General features: G+C 42.5%; 1 long non-coding RNA gene across 1 annotated transcript; it reads left to right on the top strand.

The window, feature by feature from the left end:
- The first annotated feature begins 13,773 nt into the window (after positions 1–13,773).
- On the top strand, positions 13,774–14,463 carry LOC103632826 (uncharacterized). The gene is made up of 3 exons (XR_556165.4): positions 13,774–13,966; positions 14,072–14,111; positions 14,188–14,463. It is a non-coding gene; the product is annotated as an uncharacterized lncRNA (long non-coding RNA).
- The last annotated feature ends 313 nt before the right edge of the window (positions 14,464–14,776 follow it).

Raw genomic sequence — 14,776 nt, 5'->3', positions numbered from 1 at the left:
ATTGCCTCCCTGTTGGAAGCCAATGCCATCCTTAATGCCAGGGCGTCTCCCATTATAGAGCATACTTCTAACAAATTTAAATTTTTCATTTTCTATCTCATGCTCTTTAATTTTATCACTAAGTTGAGCTATGTGATCATTTTGTTGTTTAATTAAAGCTAGGTGATCATGGATAGCATCAACATTAATGTCTCTACATCTAGTACAAATGGAAACATGATCAATAGTAGATGTAGAGGGTTTGCATGCATTTAATTCATCAATCTTAGCATGTAAAATAGCATTCTCATTTCTAAGATTGGAAATAGAAGCATTGCAAACATCTAATTCCTTAGCCTTAGCAATTAATTTATCATTCTCAATCTTAAGGCTAGCAATTGATTCATTCAACTTGTCAATCTTAGTAATTAAACTAGCATTATCATTTCTAAGACTAATAATTGAATCATCACAAACATTTAACTTCTCAACCTTAGCAAATAAATTGGCATTCTTAGTTTTAAGGATGGAAATCAAATCATGGTAATTCCTAAGCTCACTAGACAAATTTTCACATTTTTCTACTTCCTGAGCATAGGCATTTTTTACTTTAACATGCTTCTTATTTTCCTTAATAAGGAATTCCTCTTGGCTATCCAAGAGTTCATCCTTCTCATGAATAGTACCTATCAATTCATTCAATTTTTCTTTTTGCTGCATGTTTAACTTGGCAAAAAGAGCAATCAAGTTATCTTCATCATCACTAGAACTAGCCTCATCACTAGATGTTGTATATTTTGTAGAGGCTCTAGATTTTACCTTCTTCTTCTTGCCGTCCTTTGCCATGAGACACTTGTGGCCAACGTTGGGGAAGAGGAGGCCCTTGTTGACGGCGATGTTGGCGGCATCCTCATCGGAGGATGAGTCGGTGGAGCTCTCGTCGGAGTCCCACTCCCGACACACGTGGGCATCGCCGCCCTTCTTCTTGTGGTACCTCTTTTTTCTTTCCTCCTTCCTTTCTTGTCGTCGCCCCTGTCACTATCACTTGACATAGGACATTTTGCAATAAAATGACCCGGCTTACCACATTTGTAGCAAACTTTCTTGGAGTGGGGCTTGTAATCCTTCCCCCTCCTTTGCTTAAGGATTTGGCGGAAGCTCTTGATGATGAGCGTCATTTCCTCGTTGTCGAGCTTGGAGGCATCGATGGGGAGCCTACTTGACGTAGACTCTTCTTTCTTTTCTTCCGTCGCTTTGAATGCGACGGGTTGCACCTCGGGTGTGGAGGTGGTGCCTCGCTCGATGATTTGTTTGGAGCCTTTGATCATCAACTCAAAGCTCACAAACTTTCCTATAACCTCCTTGGGAGACATTAGCTTATATCTAGGATCACCATGAATTAATTGAACTTGTGTAGGATTGAGAAAAATGAGTGATCTTAGAATAACCTTGACCATTTCATGGTTGAAAGTCGCCTAGAGGGGGGGGTGAATAGGCGGAATCTGAAAATTATAAACTTAAGCACAACTACAAGTCGGGGTTAGCGTTAGAAATATAATCGAGTCCGAAAGAGAGGGTGAAAAACAAATCACAAGTAAATGAAGAGTGAGACGCGGTGATTTGTTTTACCGAGGTTCGGTTCTTGCAAACCTACTCCCCATTGAGGTGGTCACAAAGACCGGGTCTCTTTCAACCCTTTCCCTCTCTCAAACGGTCACCTAGACCGAGTGAGCTTCTCTTCTCAATCAATCGGGACACTAAGTCCCCACAAGGACCACCACACAATTGGTGTCTCTTGCCTTGATTACAATTGAGTTGGGATCAAGAAAGAAAGAAGAATAAAAGCGATCCAAGTGCAAGAACTCGAATGAACACAAATGTCACTCTCTCTAGTCACTATTTGATTGGAATGAACTTTGGACTTGGGAGAGGATTTGATCTCTTGTTTGTGTCTTGGAATGAAGTCTAGAGCTCTTGTATTGAATGCAAATGGCTGAAACTTGGATGCAATGGAGTGTGGTGGTTGGGGGGTATTTATAGCCCCAACCACCAATATGGCCGTTGGTGAAGGCTTCTGTCGTATGGTGCACCGGACAGTCCGGTGCACCACCGGACACTGTTCGGTGCGCCAGCCACATCACCAGGCCGTTGGGTTCCGACCGTTGGAGCTCTAACAAGTGGGACCACCAGACAGTCCGGTGGTGCACCGGACAGGTCCTGTAGACTGTCCAATGCGCCTTCTGGCGCTTGCTCTGACTTCTACGCGCGCAGGCGCGCACTGTTTGCTTTTACTGTTCACTTGCAGGCGACCGTTGGCGTGAAGTAGCCGTTGCTCTGCTGGCACACCGAACAGTCCGGTGTTACACCGGACAGTCCGGTGAATTATAGCGGAGCGGCCTCCCAAATTCCCAAAGCTGGCAAGTTCAGAGTCGTTCCTCCCTAGTGCACCGGAAACTGTCCGGTGGTGCACTGGACAGTCCGGTGCGCTAGACCAGGGCTGCCTTCGGTTTACTTTGCTCCTTTGTTTTGAACCCTTTCTTTTGTCTTTGTATTGGTTTGTTGTGAACCTTTGGCACCTGTAGAACTCATAATCTAGAACAAACTAGTTAGTCCAATTATTTGTGTTGGGCAATTCAACCACCAAAATTCATATAGGAAAAGGTTTGACCCTATTTCCCTTTCAATCTCCCCCTTTTTGGTGATTGATGCCAACACAAACCAAAGCAAATATAAAAGTGCAGAATTGAACTAGTTTGCATAGTGTAAGTGCAAAGGTTGCTTGGAATTGAAACCAATATACTTATTTCAATAGATGTGCATGGATGGTTTTCTTCTTATTTAAAATTTTAGACCACATTTGCACCATGAGTTTTGTTTTTGCAAATTCTTTGTAAAATTCTTTTCAAAATACTTTTGCAAATAGTCAAAGGTGCATGAATAATATTGAAAGAAACATTTTCAAGATTTTGAAATTTTCTCCCCTGTTTCAAATGCTTTTCCTTTGACTTAAACAAAACTCCCCCTAAATAAAATTCTCCTCTTAGTGTTCAAGAGGGTTTTGCAAGTTTTGAAGATACTACTTTCTCCCTCTTTGGAACACAATAAGATTTCATTTTGAAAACTTCATTTTTAAAAATCGGTGGTGGTGCGGTCCTTTTGCTTTGGGCTCATACTTTCTCCCCCTTTGGAATGAATCGCCAAAAACGGATACTTGTGAGTGAAATATAAGCCCTTTTACTTTCTCCCAATGGTAAACAATTAGATATGAGTGAAGATTATACCAAAGTGGAGAATGATGCGGAATACCGGCAAATACAATTGGAGTTGAGTGGAAGCGCCTGCTTTGTCGAATACTCCATTTCCCTTTCAATTCTATAACTAAGCATAATATTGCACTTGAAAACACATTAGTCATAGACTTAAAATAGATATGATCAAGGTATATAGATGAGCTATGTGTGCAAAGAATCAATCAAAATTCCTAGAATCAAGAATATTTAGCTCATTCCTAAGTTTGGTAAAGGTTTTCTCATCCAAAGGCTTGGTAAAGATATCAGCCAATTGATCTTTAGTGTTTATATAGGCTATCTCGATATCCCCCCTTTGTTGGTGATCTCTCAAAAAGTGATACCGAATGGCTATGTGCTTAGTGCGGCTGTGTTCAAAGGGATTATCCGCCATGCGGATTGCACTCTCATTATCATATAGGAGAGGAACTTTGCTAAACTTGTAGCCATAGTCCCTAAGGGTTTGCCTCATCCAAAGCAATTGCGCGCAACAATGGCCTGCGACAATGTACTCGGCTTCGGCGGTAGAAAGAGCTACTGAGTTTTGTTTCTTTGAAGCCCAAGACACCAGGGATCTCCCCAGAAACTGACAAGTCCCTGATGTGCTCTTCCTATCAATCTTACACCCTGCCCAATCGGCATCGGAATATCCTAATAAATCAAAAGAGGATCCCTTGGGGTACCAAAGACCAAACTTAGGTGTTTGAACCAAATATCTCAAGATTCGCTTCATGGCCCTAAGGTGAACTTCCTTAGGATCGATTTGAAATCTTGCACACATGCATACAGAAAGCATAATGTTCGGTCGAGATGCACATAAATAGAGTAAAGATCCTATCATCGACCGGTATACCTTTTGATCTACGGATTTACCTCCCGTGTCAAGGTCGAGATGCCCATTGGTTTCCATGGGTGTCTTGATGGGCTTGGTATCCTTCATTCCAAACTTGGTGAGTATGTCTTGAATGTACTTCGTTTGGCTGATGAAGGTGCCCTCTTGGAGTTGCTTTACTTGAAATCCTAAGAAATACTTCAACTCCCCCATCATAGACATCTCGAATTTTTGAATCATGATCCTACTAAACTCTTCACAAATAGATTTGTTAGTAGACGCAAATATGATATCATCAACATAAATTTGGCATACAAACAAATCATTTTCAATGGTTTTAGTAAAGAGAGTAGGATCGGCCTTGCTGACTTTGAAGCCATTAGTGATAAGAAAATCTCTTAGGCATTCATACCATGCTCTTGGGGCTTGCTTGAGCCCATAAAGCGCCTTAGAGAGTTTATAGACATGGTTAGGGTACTCACTAACTTCAAAGCCGGGAGGTTGCTCAACGTAGACCTCTTCCTTGATTGGTCAATTGAGGAAGACACTCTTCACGTCCATTTGGTAAAGCTTAAAGCCATGGTAAGTAGCATAGGCAAGTAATATGCGAATTGACTCAACCCTAGCTACGGGTGCATAGGTTTCACCAAAATCCAACCCTTCGACTTGTGAATACCCCTTGGCCACAAGTCGTGCCTTGTTCCTAGTCACCACACCATGCTCATCTTGCTTGTTGCGGAAGACCCACTTGGATCCTACAACATTTTGGTTAGGACGTGGCACTAAATGCCATACCCCATTTCTCATGAAGTTGTTGAGCTCCTCTTGCATCGCCATCACCCAATCCGAATCTTGAAGTGCTTCCTCTACCCTGTGTGGCTCAATAGAGGAAACAAAAGAGTAGTGTTCACAAAAATGAGCAACACGAGATCGAGTGGTTACCCCCTTATGAATATCTCCTAGGATGGTGTTCACCGGGTGATCTCGTTGGATTGCTTGGTGGACTCTTGGGTGTGGCGATCTTGGATCTTGTTCATCCTCCTTGTCTTGATCATTTGTATCTCCCCCTTGATCATTGCCGTCCTCTTGAGGTGGCTCATCTTCTTGATCTTCTTCTTCATCATCTTAAGCCTTATCCTCATCTTGAGTTGGTGGAGATGCTTGTATGGAGGAAGATGGTTGATCTTGTGCTTGCGGAGGCTCTTCGGATTCCTTAGGACACACATCCCCAATGGACATGTTCCTTAGCGTGATGCACGGAGCCTCTTCATCATCTAGCTCATCAAGATCAACTTGCTCCACTTGGGAGTCGTTAGTCTCATCAAACACAATGTCACAAGAAACTTCAACTAGTCCAGTGGACTTGTTAAAGACTCTATATGCCCTTGTGTTTGAATCATATCCTAGTAAAAAGCCTTCTACAGCCTTAGGAGCAAATTTAGATTTTCTACCTTTTTTAACAAGAATAAAGCATTTGCTACCAAAGACTCTAAAATATGAAACATTGGGCTTTTTACCGGTGAGGAGTTCATAAGATGTCTTCTTGAGGATTCGGTGTAGATATAACCGGTTGATGGCGTAGCAAGCGGTGTTGATTGCCTTGGCCCAAAACCGATCCGAAGTCTTGTACTCATCAAGCATGGTCCTTGCCATGTCCAATAGAGTTCTATTCTTCCTCTCCGCTACACCATTTTGTTGTGGCGTGTAGGGAGAAGAGAACTCATGCTTGATGCCCTCCTCCTCAAGAAAGCCTTCAATTTGAGAGTTCTTGAACTCCGTTCCGTTGTTGCTTCTTATTTTCTTGATCCTCAAGCCGAACTCATTTTGATCCCATCTCAAGAAACCTTTCAAAGTCTCTTGGGTTTGAGATTTATCCTGTAAAAAGAATACCCAAGTGAAGCGAGAATAATCATCCACAATAACTAGACAGTACTAACTCCCACCGATGCTTATGTAAGCTATCGGGCCGAATAGGTCCATGTGGAGTAGTTCGAGTGGCCTGTCAGTCGTCATGATGTTCTTGTGTGGATGATGAACACCAACTTGCTTCCCTGCTTGGCATGCGCTATAAATCCTGCTTTCTCAATATGAACATTGGTTAGTCCCAAAATGTGCTCTCCCTTTAGAAGCTTGTGAAGATTCTTCATTCCAACGTGGGCTAGTCGGCGATGCCAGAGCCAACCCATGTTAGTCTTAGCAATTAAGCAAGTATCGAGTTCAGCTCTATTGAAATCAACTAAATATAGCTGACCCTCTAATAATCCCTTAAAAGCTACTGAATCATCACTTCTTCTAAAGACAGTAACACCTGTATCCGTTAAAAGACAGTTGTAACCCATTTTGCATAATTGAGAAACAGAAAGCAAGTTGTAATCTAAAGAATCTATAAGAAAAATATTGGAAATAGAATGGTCAGGTGATATAGCAATTTTACCCAATCCTTTGACCAAACCTTGATTTCCATCCCCGAATGTGATAGCTCTTTGGAGATCTTTGTTTTTCTCATAGGAGGAGAACATTCTTTTCTCCCCAGTCATGTGGTTTGTGCACCCGCTGTCGATGATCCAACTTGAGCCCTCGGATGCATAAACCTACAAAACAAATTTAGGCCTTGTTCTTAGGTACCCAAACGGTCTTAGGTTCTTTTACATTAGAAACAAGTACCTTGGATACCCAAACACAAGTCTCGGAGCCCTTGTGTTTGCCCCCAACATATTTGGCAACTACTTTGCCTGATTTGTTAGTAAGCACATATGAAGCATCAAAAGTCTTAAATGAAATGTTATGATCATTTGATGCAATAGGAGATTTCTTCTTAGGCATTTTAACATGTGTAGAACGCCTAGAGCTAGAAGCCTCATTCTTATAAATAAAAGCATGGTGAGAATGAGTCTTCTTGGCATGAATTCTCCTAATCTTATCTTCAGGATAACCAGCAGGGTATAAAATGTAACCCTCGTTATCCTGAGGCATGGGAGCCTTGCCCTTAACGAAATTAGACAATCTTTTAGGAGGAGCATTAAGCTTGACATTGTCCCCCTGTTGGAAGCCAATGCCATCCTTAATGCCAGGGCGTCTCCCACTATAGAACATACTTCTAGCAAATTTAAATTTCTCATTTTCTAAGTCATGCTCATTGATTTTAGCAGTTAATGTAGCTATATGATCATTTTGTTATTTAATTAAAGCAAGGTGATCATGAATAGCATCTACATTAACATCTCTACATCTAGTGCATATAGAAACATGATCAACGGTAGATGTAGAAGGTTTGCAATCATTTAATTCAACAATCTTAGCATGTAAAATAGCATTCTCATCTCTAAGATTGGAAATGGAAACATTGCAAATATCTAATTCCTTAGCCTTAGCAATTAATTTTTCATTCTCATTTCTAAGGCTAGCAAGAGAGGCATTCAATTTATCAATCATAGCAATTAAACTAGCATTATCATCTCTAAGATTGACAATTGAATCATCACAAATATTTGACTTCTCAACCTTAGCAATCTAATTAGCATTCTCAATTCTAAGGTTGGAGATAGTGTCATGGCAAGTACTTAGCTCACTAGTTAATTTTTCATTTTTCTCTACCTCCTGAGCATAAACATTTTTAGTCTTAACATGCTTTTTGTTCTCCTTAATAAGTAAGTCCTCTTGGCTATCCAAGAGTTCATCCTTCTCATGAATAGCACTAATCAATTCATTCAATTTCTCCTTTTGTTGCATGTTAAGATTGGCAAAAAGGGTAAGCAAGTTATCCTCATCATCACTAGAATTATCCTTATCACTGGAGGTTGCATATTTAGTGGAGGATCTTGAGTTCACCTTCTTCTTCTTGCCGTCCTTTGCCATGAGGCACTTGGGGCCGACGTTGGGGAAGAGAAGTCCCTTGTTGATGGCGATGTTGGCGGCATCCTCGTCGGAGGAGGAGTCGGTGGAGCTCTCGTCGGAGTCCCACTCCCGGCAAACATGTGCATCGCCACCCTTCTTCTTGTAATACTTCTTCTTTTCCTTCCTCTTTCCCTTCTTGTCGTTTTCCCTGTCACTATCACTAGACAATGGACACTTAGCGATAAAATGACCGGGCTTACCACATTTGTAGCAAACCTTCTTGGAACAGGACTTGTAAACTTTCCCCTTCCTTTGCTTGAGGATTTGGCGGAAGCTCTTGATGATGAGCGCCATTTCCTCATTGTCGAGCTTGGAGGCGTCGATGGGGACTCTACTCGCTGTAGAGTCTTCTTTCTTCTCCTCCGTTGCCTTGAATGCAATAGGTTGTGCCTCGGGTACGGAGGAGGAGGCACCTTGCTCGATGATCTTCTTTGAGCCTTTGATCATCAATTCAAAGCTCACAAATTTACCTATCACTTCCTCGGGGACATTAGTTTATATCTTGGATCACCACGAATTAATTGAACTTGAGTAGGGTTAAGAAAAACTAGTGATCTTAGAATAACCTTGACCATCTCATGGTCATCCCATTTGGTGCTCCCGAGGTTGCGCAATTGATTGACCAAGGTCTTTAGCCGGTTGTACATGGCTTGCGGGTCTTCTCCTTGGTTGAGCATGAAACGACCGAGCTCCCCCTCGATCGTTTCCCTCTTGGTGATCTTGGTCACCTCATCACCTTCGTGCGCGGTCTTGAGCACGTCCCAAATCTCTTTGGCACTCTTCAATCCTTGCACCTTATTATACTCCTCTCGACATAGAGAGGTGAGGAGTATAGTAGTTGCTTGGGAATTGAGGTGTTGGATTTGGGTGACTTCGTCCGCATCATAGTCTTTATCCCCAACGGATGGTACCTGTACTCTAAATTCAACAACGTCCCATATACTTGTGTGGAATGAGGTTAGGTGAAATTTCATCATTTCACTCCACCTAGAATAATCTTCACCATCAAAAGTCGGTGGTTTGCCTAATGGGATGGAAAGTAAGGGAGTATTTTTAGGAATGTATGGGTAGTGTAGGGGGATCTTACTAAACTTCTTGCGCTCATGGCGCTTTGAAGTGACGGACGGCGCGTCGGAGCCGGAGGTGGATGGCGACGAAGAATCAGTCTCGTAGTAGACCACCTTCTTCATCTTCTTTTTCTTCTCGCCACTCCGATGTGACTTGTGAGAAGGTGATTCCTCCTTCTTCTTGTTGCGGGACTCTCCCAATGGAGCCTTCCCATGGCTTGTGGCGGGCTTCTCGCCGGTCACCATCTCCTTCTTGGCGTGTTCTCCCGACATCACTTCGAGCGGTTAGGCTCTAATGAAGCACCAGGCTCTGATACCAATTGAAAGTCGCCTAGAGGGGGGTGAATAGGCGGAATCTGAAAATTATAAACTTAAGCACAACTACAAGTCGGGGTTAGCGTTAGAAATATAATCGAGTCCGAAAGAGAGGGTGAAAAACAAATCACAAGTAAATGAAGAGTGAGACGCGGTGATTTGTTTTACCGAGGTTCGGTTCTTGCAAACCTACTCCCCGTTGAGGTGGTCACAAAGACCGGGTCTCTTTCAACCAGGCCGTTGGGTTCCGACCGTTGGAGCTCTGACAAGTGGGGCCATCGGATAGTCCGGTGGTGCACCGGACAGGTCCTGTAGACTGTCCGGTGTGCCTTCTGGCGCCTGCTCTGACTTCTGCGCGTGCAGGCGCGCACTGTTTGCTTTTACTGTTCACTTGCAGGCGACCGTTGGCGCGAAGTAGCCGTTGCTCCGCTGGCACACCGGACAGTCCGGTGTTACACTGGACAGTCCTGTGAATTATAGCGGAGCAGCCTCCCAAATTCCTGAAGCTAGCTAGTTTAGAGTCGTTCCTCCCTGGTGCACCGGACACTGTCCGGTGGCACACTGGACAGTCCGGTGCGCCAGACCAGGGCTGCCTTCGGTTTACTTTGCTCCTTTGTTTTGAACCCTTTCTTTTGTCTTTGTATTGGTTTGTTGTGAACCTTTGGCACCTGTAGAACTCATAATCTAGAACAAACTAGTTAGTCCAATTGTTTGTGTTGGGTAATTCAACCACCAAAATTCATATAGGAAAAGGTTTGACCCTATTTCCCTTTCAATGGTCATCCCATTTTGTGCTCTCGAGGTTGCGCACTTGATTCACCAAGGTCTTTAGCCGGTTGTACATGGCTTGTGGATCCTCTCCTTGGTTGAGGACGAACCGACCGAGCTCCCCCTCGATCGTCTCCCGCTTGGTGATCTTTGTCACCTCATCTCCTTCGTGCGCGGTTTTGAGGACGTCCCAAATTTCCTTGGCGCTCTTCAACCCTTGCACCTTATTATACTAAAGCGCCCCGATCCTTTGGGACTCAAATGTGATACAATTAATAGTCCTAGGAGGTTAGTAACCACATTCCTTACTTCAAATAGTACAGAGTTCGAATAAATGTTATTACAATACCAGAGTACAAGCTCGAGTGAGCCAGAAATACAAAGCGCAGTCGAAGATAAACTAGCCCAAGCCACAGGCAGAACTAGGTGAAGACACAGCCCCCCTCAATCAAGCATAGTAGAAAAGAAGTCTTCAGCTGCTGAAAAACATAAATAAATCTGGGTGAATGCACTAGGTATTCCGCAAGCCCACCCCGCTCCCGTAAAGAGAAAGAGACCTAAATCGTACATGCTTTATATGGTGGGATTGAAGTCACTCTTCTTTTTCTCAGAGAAAGACAGTACTTTTTAGGGTTTCCTTCCTGAGGAAATAGAAATAACACATTGCTCAACCACCACTAAGCTTCCCGCTCCCGTGGCATCATTTTCTTTCCAGAGACACACTCACACACACATGTTTCCATATTCATGGATGTTGTAAAACACTAATTGTCATACCACACCAGACTCGTCCATTCCAGTGGACACGGACTATTCGAATAGGTTTGAACTCTGCGTAGAGGGGTACACTTTACCCACTAGTCCGGCTCTGCGATCTCATGGCCAATGAGATCCGAATCCGAATCTCTTTCCTTCCTCGCACGTCCTAACCTTAACGATTATATCGGAAGGAGTCAGACCACCGCCATGTCCAAACCGGACAAAACATTCCCCCTCCTTATCCTCCCGGTGCTCCCCAGCCTTCATAACCCTAGGGTTGGACCGTACGAGTTCAGATTGTGTGACTGCCCACACAGCCTCGAGTGGTGGTACTTTTCATGAGTACAGGTAGTCAAGGATGACAAACTGGTCCTTATATGAGGGGACAATCCTTCTGCTCACACCTAAACTAGCTGAGCCATCACCTTAGGCCCTCCCCTAAACCAGGGAGTCCCTGATCATCCCACTCACCAGGTGATGAGGGTGAATACCCTTCATCGCACACTTTTTGAAAATATCGTTTAGTCAAAACCACTGCCCCTTTTTCCCATCCCATATCTTATGATCAAAAGATGTTTGTTAATGCGGGCTATCTCTCTACTCACCATGCAATTAATCCATCCCTTAGTCCCGGCTTAGGTAGTGGTAGAGAGAATAGGTAAATTATGCATCAAGGGAAGGATGGACTTGCCTTCGTCGAAGCTTTCCTGGCACAAAAGATTTATCTCAGAGGGGTCGGGTTCCTGCCCTTCTTCCGGAGCTATAAATTCCGGAGGATCGGATCCCTCTTCCGCTAACAAACACAGATAAGGAACAATACATCAATCATGGTGACTTGGTGGGGTGTGCCAATCATTATATCTTATTATTTTTGTGCCCTATAATTTATTTAAACTATTTTTGGTGCATAAAATATCAGCATATAAATATACATATGAAAATAGGAAAAGGAAATGGGAAAAGGAAAAAGAAAAAGGGTTTCTCAGCTAGCTGGGTCGGGGGGAGTTTTTGGCCCAGCCGAGCGCGAGCGCGCGCGCGACCGCGTGGGCAGGCGGCCCACTCGGCTCGCCAGTGGGGGAGACAACGCGGGGACGTCACAGGGACGGTCACTACACGACGGTTGATCTTTAGCGACCCTTATTAGGTACCAAATGTTGGTTGCTAAAGGTTAGGGACTGACGGTCAGTCGCTAAATCCTTTTGTAGCAACGATCGGTTGGTCGCTAAAAGTCTAGAAATTTAACAACTTATGGTTGGTCGCTATAGATGTCGTCGGGGACTAGCGGTGGGTCGCTATAGAACAAGGATCACTATCAAATCTTATAGCCTGAACGTACCTGTAGATATGTTAGTGACTAAAAATTAATTAAAACAAGTAAACATTGATCGCTAAATTGCGTGGTGATTTATTTCTTTTTAATATTGCTTGTATGTTTATTTTATGGTTTGTTTATGTATGGACATGACTATAGTATACAACTGTGTTCTTTGTGCTTATATGATATTATGTTCGAGTTGAAAGTCGTTTCAAATCCTACATAAAGAGTATGGATAAACTATGGATCACAAGTGAATGGTTTTCTAGGGAGACAAAGGTTTATAAACAAAGAGTGAATGGTTTTCTAGATTTTTCATTTAGAAATAATTTATTCAAATGTTTACATAAAAGAGTTGCATTCGTAATAATTTATTCAAATGTTTATTATTATTTGGTAAAATTTTTATGATTTTTTGAGTAATTTAAAAATACATTTCGAAATAAATAAAAAAAGAAAATTCTCCCTAACCCTAAGGCCCACTAGGGGCCCATCTACCTAACCTAGCAGCCGCGCGCTCCCTGCTTTGTCTCCCAGCCGCAGCCGCCGCCTCTATCTCTCTGCCCTCAGCTCTCTCGTCCCTTCCCTCAGCTCGACGCCCAGGCCGGCCAAGCCCCGCGGAGCAACCATGGCGGCGGCCTCCCGTCGAGCAACGGTAGCGGCCTCCCGTCGAGCAAAGGTTGGTTGCTCAAATTAATGTTGCTCATCGTCTTCTTGTTTATAAATAAGCACAAATTAATGTTGCTCATGTTCTTCTGCTCGCCTCTGAAGCTGGAAGGAAGTGATGTCCGATGGGTATTACCCAAGCCCAATGCGGAACAAACACTAGCGACGAATCCTACTCCTACATGGAACAGTGTCCTTGGAATAATGTAGTTTTACTCACAGCAACCCATGCCTTTTCTTTGTGAGAATCCCTTTCGACAGTTGCCTCTGTTCAGTTTTGGATAGTTTTACTCCTGCAAGTCTACATACAAGCATTGTTGTCGTATGGATAGGGTTTCTTTATGCTTCTATATGTTCCTGTGAAAATCCACTATCTATATCCCATAGCCCTTCTCTTTTGTATAGCTTCATTAAATTCTAGATTTAGGTGGACCAAGAAGCAAATTAATCATAGCAGTAGGTCCCACTAAATCTGATCATATGAGTTGAAGCTCATGATCAACCTCGAGTCCAACAGCCATGGATATAGAAAGGAAGCAAATTAAGTGGGAGATAAATCTATGGAGTAGTAGGTCACGTGCAGGATTTCTTGTGTACCCAGACTTTTTTATCCCCAAAATCCAAAAGCTGCAGCCAACGATATAAATAGTAGTGCATTTTAATACTCTAATTTCTTTCAGGATAGGAGCTGTGGTAATTTTGTTAATACACATTTTTGGCCTTTCGTGCTATCGTGGTTGAAAATGCCAACTTTAGTGCTTACTGCCCAATTATTTTATATTGTTAAATGGACTTTTGGCCTGTACTTGTAACAAAGTGATATTGTGCTCCAGATTTATTTTGCTATCACATATATTTTTCCTATTTATTGGAATTCAGAGAGGTGGAACCAGGTGGATATTGATTGGCTTATTAGATGGATATTGGCCCAGTTTATCTTTCATTTTTTCTATAGCTGTTAGAAATTTACTTTGCTCATAGTTCATACTATAATTAATATGAGACTCTTGATTTGTGGTCAAGTGTTCAGCGCTTGGAAGTACGCTAGTTTGTTGTCATGAAGAAGTCATTCAAGTTCCTTCCAGTGAGTTATTAGTTCATATGTATATTTCTGTTTATATCTTACCTTGTTTATGTTTAGATTTATATGAGCCAGCAACTTAATGATGATTAACCTTGATTGCACGAGCTGAAGTTGGTGCATAAGGCTGCAACACCATCTAGTGGAGGTAGATAAGGCATCAAAATTGTATTTTTATTTGCAAATGCAGCAACAATATACTAATTTGATGTACCTTTTTCTAGGGTGTTCTGGACAAAGAAAGCTTGTACCTTAAAATAGGAGGATACAAGAAGCTGGAGTGGTTGTCTGAAGGCTTTTGAACTGCTTGAAGCATTAGTGTAGCTTTGGTGCTTTTGTGACTGATCAGCTCTGGAGCAGCTAGAGCGATATAGTTGTGGGCTTTTGAACAATAGTTAGAGTGATAGTTAGAGTGATATGAAACATTAGTGATCTAGTTGTGAATGATATTATAATTGTGATGCTTTTGTGAATATATAATTGTGGTGCTTTTGTGTTTATGTGATGGATCTATGACTGTTGTATACTGATTAACTGTGTATGTCTTTATGATTTGTGTATAAAAATCTATGATTTGTGGTGCTTAATTAAATGTATATTATTATTAATAACAACTGTAAAAAGGGCGACTTTCTGTTGGTTGCTAAATGTATAGTATGGTGACTTACGGTTGGTTGCTAAATCTGTAGTACAGCAACCCACGGTTGGTCGCTAAATATACAATATTAACAACGGACGGTCGGTCGCTAAAAAGATGTCGGTCGCTAAAGCCTTTAGCGACGGCACTTACAGCGACCATCCTTATGGGTCGCT

This window comes from Zea mays, chromosome 7, assembly GCF_902167145.1.
Source record: "Zea mays cultivar B73 chromosome 7, Zm-B73-REFERENCE-NAM-5.0, whole genome shotgun sequence".
Lineage (NCBI taxonomy): Eukaryota > Viridiplantae > Streptophyta > Magnoliopsida > Poales > Poaceae > Zea > Zea mays.
Note: the sequence above shows the minus strand (reverse complement) of the source record. Positions and strands in the feature narration are given on the sequence as shown.